This window comes from Elaeis guineensis, chromosome 8, assembly GCF_000442705.2.
Source record: "Elaeis guineensis isolate ETL-2024a chromosome 8, EG11, whole genome shotgun sequence".
Lineage (NCBI taxonomy): Eukaryota > Viridiplantae > Streptophyta > Magnoliopsida > Arecales > Arecaceae > Elaeis > Elaeis guineensis.
In genome coordinates this window covers 120543289-120549288 of record NC_026000.2, presented here as the reverse complement: position 1 = coordinate 120549288, position 6000 = coordinate 120543289, and positions in this window count along the sequence as shown.

Below are 6000 nucleotides of genomic sequence, written 5' to 3'. Positions count from 1 at the left end.
CGATGACCTAATACAAAAATGAACAAGGAACCTTCGAACAACATCGACATCGAACGAGATAAAAAATGAAAGAAGTCCGGTGGATGACAATTCAACACAATGCGCGGACAAGATCACAAAAAATCTCCTTTTCCTTTCGTTAACAAGGTATACGTTACAGAGCCCAGAAGGCCCAAAAAAAAGAAAAAAAAAAGAAAAATGACAAGAACAGAAAAAGAGGACACATAGAAGGACGGAAGGCAACAAATGATCCCCCTAAGGGGGCCTGGCTTCTTCTGACTTCGAACTTTCGGCTTCGACCCTCATCAGGGAGTGCCTTAAGCTTTTGACTTCTTCTTTCAATTCTTTCTCCCTTATTAGTATCTCCAGATACATCCAACGAGACCGTTGGCTTTCGTTCTCCACCTCTCGGAGCCTTTTTCTCAGGACCTCGGACTCCGCCTCCGCGTCCTTGACCGCCTGCTGCTCATATACCAGTTGGATCTTCAACTGCTGTAGCTCGGTCCTCCCCTCCCCAAGGGCGACGGATAGCTCTTCTATGGTTCCTCTCAGGGATTGAAGTTCGTCGGGGTCCCGAACAGGGACGAACTGGGCTTCTTCAAATAACTGCATTTAAAGGTGGGCAACCTCGTCGGTCGCCATCCTGAGCTTCCTCCTGTATCGTCCACCTGCTTGCACCAGCCGGCCCGGTATGCATTATAGTTCGCGTCGGTGTCCTGGAGCTATTGCTGAAGGTCGGAGAACTTCTTCGACCATTCTCGATCATGGTCGCCCGAGTCGAAAGTCAGGATGAGCTTTCTTCCAGCTAGCCGATCTTCTCCCGTGCAGCCGACAGCTCCACTCCAAGAGAGCTGATCTTGGAAGCCTGAGCCCAAGATCGATCACTGGCGTGCTTCTTATGTTCCTCGAGCTCCTTCTCGAAGTTTGCCTTCCTCCGCTGTAATCCATGATCCCTTTCACGTGGAGGTTCCGGAAGTAGATGGCCTTCGCAGTGGCCTCTAAGTGGCTCTCCCTCAACCTGCGAAGTTCATCCTCCATCTCCTCGACTTTTTTGTTAAATGATGGACTTTTTTCCTTAGATGTCGGATCATGGACCTCAGCGGAACTCCCTGTGGTAAGGGAAGTGCTTCGCAGGATACTACCATCGAGAGACAAAAGCGTCAAGGCGCGGCTCATTGCAGAAAGAAAAAAGAAAAGAGAAGAGAAGTTCCCCATAAGGAGGACCTCAATTTTATTGATTGAATGTCTCTTAAAGACAAAAGAAAAAAAAATTACAGTGAAAGAAAAATACAAAGTCAGAGGTCTCAGACCTCCGAAGCAGGAGTTGGGGAGCCTGGTGTTCTTGGAAGGGGGGCTGCGGTGGCAGCGGCAATAGGAGAGGGCCCAGCTTCATCTTCAGATGCCTCATCCAAGAAGCTGAAGTCGAGCTCAGGAAATTTCTTGACCATCTTCTCTTGGTAGAACTCGAATCCTTTGATGAATGCATCTTGGCCGAACTTGACGTTCAGGTCCTCATTTCAGCGGAGGCCTTGAACTCCTCCACCGCTTGGCCCCTGGCCTCCGAGATCAAAATCGAAATCTGCTTCATCAAATTTGCGACCTCGGCCTCCGCCTTCCTCACCATCTCCTCCGAGGCCTGCTTTTCTTTCTCAAGTGCCTCTTGGAGGTTGGCTACCTCGGCAGCCTTTTTCTTGAGGCGGGCGGCCTCAACCCGGCGACCTTCCTCCACCTGGATAGCATCCCTCCTCATCTTGTTCATCACCTCGATGTTGGCGAGGAGCTGGTGCCCGATCTGCAAGGGCGGCCAGAAGGTCAGAATGAAAGCTGAGAAGTTAATTGAATGAAGGAGCGAGAGAAAAGAGGAAAGTGAATCTGCTTACCTCGAAAAGGACCCCAGAGAGTTCCAAACCCGCTGTTCGGGATCGACGCGAACGATCCTCTGGACGACTTCGGGCAGGACACACCCGTCGACCAGTCGCTTTATCAGGTCCCTGTCATTAAAGGATTCTCCACCGGCTCTTCCTCGGAGCCGTGGGATTCTTTGATGGCAGCTCGGCGGCCACTGACCCTGCGGGCCACCGTCTTCTTTCTCCTCCCCCTCTCAACCCCTGGCACCTCCTCAGAGCGGGCCCCCGAAGCGGAACCTCGGTGGGACAACTCCTCGAAGAGGCTCGAGGAACTGGGGGCTCGACGTCTGAAGGAACATCATCAGTGAGGGCCGCCTGGGCAGGCGTGGTCGAGCTCGTCTCCTCCGTTCTGGCCTTCTTTGCCGACCCGAAGGCCGCAGCGCCTTTTCTTTTGTGAACCTTGAGGCCCCTGGCAAGCATCCGTGCTGCTTCGCGTCCATTCCTAAAAAAAAAAAAAAAAAAAAAAAGAGAAAAAGAGATCAGCAATGGAGTGAAAAAAGGAAGAGGTGACGCATGGTTAAAAAAAAAAAAGAAGAAGAAGGGGGAGAGAAGAAGAAAAGAAGAAGAAAAGGAAAGATGGAATACTCGCAGGATCTAGGGACTCAAGCCGATGTTGAACAGAAATTGCTCCTTTAGAAGGTTGGGAAGAGAAGGAGTTGGATAACTAAGAAGTTTTCGGGCGGCTTGAAGGTCGTCCTCCCCCAGGCTAGGAGCCCGACGGACGAAGTCCCTCAGGAGCCCCAATGGGGCAATCCCAGCTTTAAGGTCGGACATTGGATGTAGAGGTACTTCCCCTTCCAGTTATGGATAGAAGAGGGAGCACCTTTCAGCAACCCCTTCTTGCCGAACTGGGGGGAGAAGTACCACCAGTCTTTGCCGAGGGTGGCGCTTGAAGGTGTAAAAATATCTAAACAAAGGAAGAGATGGCTGAACTTCGACTATGTGGCAAAGGGAGAGGAACCTATCAAAAATCTAAAGGAGTTCGGTGCGACTGAAGCTAAAGAAATATCTAGAAAATGAAAAAGAGCGACGACGAAGGACGGAAGCGGGAGCCGGAGCCCAGCACGGAAGGCCTCCTGGTACAGACAGAAATGGCCAGGTGGGGGGTGCTAGCCCGGTTGGCGGACTAGGAAGCTCCAGATCGTACTCTGGAGGAACTCCATACTGAACCCTTATCAGTAAAAGTTCGTTCAAGTCAGAGAACAGGGAATGGCATCCGGTGCAAAAATCGGATGAGGCCCAGCCCTAGATATGGGTTCATCTATAGTATGAGGGTTCTGAGGGATTGAGGCAGACAAACTCTGGAACCGCTAGAGACGGAGGTGCCAGAAGACATTTCAAGCAAAAACCCTAAAAATCCCAAAAAAATCAGGAGAAATAAGAGACGAAAGGTCCGTGGGGAACCAGACAGGTGGAATGCGGCAGAAGAAAAATGAAGAAGAAGAAATACCTAAATGACGAGAGAAGGAACGAAAGTTCTGGAACTAACCTAAGCTGCTCCGAAGGATGTAGAGATGCAGGGACAGGGATGACTCGAAGAACACCTAGGGCCAAAACGAACGCCGAGGAAGGTCAGAGCTCTCAGAAAGAAGACGGGCACCAACAGGACTTTCAGGCAGAATGAAACTCTCGGAGAAGAAGGGCGGGTTTAAATAGACCCTGGGATCCGGTGCTATGATGATCGCGGATCTCCCCAGGCTGACCCATGTTCGCCACGTGTCCCACTCGCCACAGCAGGCGGCTAAAAGCAGCTGACAACTGGCAAGGCCATTATTGCACCGTACCTAGAGCAACGCTCCAGCGAAAATTCTGAAAAGTCTCTTCGGATCACCCCGATTTGAAAAGACTCCGGCATGCGCGCATTAAATGCCAGGATATCTGAGGGCGATCGCGCGCAAAATTCAAGGGGCAACTTCGGCTGTAAAAATTTTCTATACTTCCTTCATTCGAAACTCGAACTCGAAAGTAGGGGACTGGTGTTGGGTATAAAATACCCCCAGTCGAAGTTCGTACCAGGAGTGACCCTCCCGGGACTCTGCCGACGTCCAACCTTGGGCGACATCTTTTCGAACCTCTCCGACGGTCGAGCTTCCGCAATATTTCCAAGTTCTGCCGACGGATAAACTCCCACAGCTTCTTCCACAAGTGTCGATCGGGTTTCCCCGACGGATGAACTCCTGCCGCATCTCCCGGGCTTCTCCAGCGATAAGCTTCTTCGGTTGTCCATCAGGCTGCTCCAAGTGCTCTCTGGATTCTACCATCGGCCGATCTCCTACAAGGGTCAACCATTCTCCGGATCCCTTCGGATCTTTTCCGACAGGATTCGATTGACTCCAATCCGAATTTCTTCCAAAACTACGTCAGTTCGTCAATGGCCGAACTTTTCCAACAGCAGATCTCCACGACAGACGGGCTCCATCCAAGTTTCTACGGTGGTCGACCACCTTCTGGGTTTCATCCGGGCTCCTACAGGAGCCGGACTTCTTCCCCGAACTCCTACTGCAGGTAGACTTCGTCCGAGCTCCTACGGGAGCCGGACTTCAGCCCTGAGCTCCCATTGCAGGTAGACCTCATCCGAATTCTTACAAGGGCCGGACTCCGAGCCCCCACCACAAGCGATCTACACCGAGCTTCTGCTACAAGCGATCTACTCCAAGCTTCTGCTACAAGCGATCTACTCCGAGATACTACTACAAGTGGTCTACTTCAAATTTCTACTACGAGCGGTCCGCGTCGGATTTCTACTGTAAGCCTCCACCCGAGCTTTCCTTGTGAACGAATTCCTTCCGACTTCTATTGCAGGCAGGCTATGGCTGAGCTTCCTCAACAAATGATCCTCATCCGGACTTCTACGGGAACCAGACTCCGACCGAACTTCTGCAGCGGACAGATTCCTGATGAACTCCTATGATGCACGGGCTCCAGCAGCCGAACCCCTCCAGCGGGTGAACCTCTCTAGCGCCATCCGACATCCACTGCCGGTCGACCTTCTGTCGGATTCTGCGTGAAACTGAACTTCGTCCACAGAAAGCCCCTGACCGAGCTTCTACAGCAGATGACATTCGCCTGCAGTACTAGCGCCCAAGCACCCAATGGTAGAAAGCTCGCCAGCAACATCCGAGCTCCTCTCAGACGGAGAGCTACCCCTCTCCACCAGACACCCCAACCGAGCTTCGGCCGACAGGCTTGACTCCCTAGCAAGCCACAGTAATGGCCGCGACTCTGCTCCACTTCCTATAACGGATCCCACGCGGCTCCATCATGCTCTGGCAAGTCACGACAATGGACATCACTCCACTCTCCACAACAGACTCCACGTGGCAGGCCGCGGCGATGGCCATAACTCCACTCCACTACTCTCCGTAACAAACTCCTCATGGCCCCGAACGGCCCACTACCAGGCGGTTACAGACGTCACTATCAATCTGTTACGCCCTCTGCCTATAAAAAGGGGACCCCCAGATATGTTATTCTCTAAGCTCTAATCTCTATCTAAAAACTCTGCTAAAATTTTCGTTTGAGCACTCCATTCTTGTTGAGGCAGAGAACTGACTTGAGCGTCAGAGGGTCTTGCCGGAGCACCCCCAACTTCGGTTTAGACTTTCTTTGCAGGTCCCGACGGCGACCGCAACTCCCTCGACTCCAACTTCTCCGACGCCGGCGGATTTTTGCATCAACAGATGAGAAGGTAGATTTCCTTATGACTGCTCGAGGTGGTCACGCTCAGTACTTTCGTTCTCAATGAATACCTGTACTCTCGCTCCGGTGTCTCCACACCGTAGACTCAAGACTCATCTATCCTAAGGAAGCGATCATACACCAACCTTTCAGATCGATCACCATCCTCGTGATGATCCTATGGTCAGGAGCAGTTTATGAGTTAGTTATATAAATTCATGCCTTAAATTTTCAACTCTTGAAAATATGAATTAACATTCCCACTAACTCAAAGGATGTATCACAGACACAATGTACATAATGTGATAGAAGAATAATCTTTTTATTTATTTATAGTCAAAATTACAATTTTGCCCTTAGATTTGTACAGAAATGTGTCAGTCGATCTGGCATCTAGGGTACATATCTAACAAGA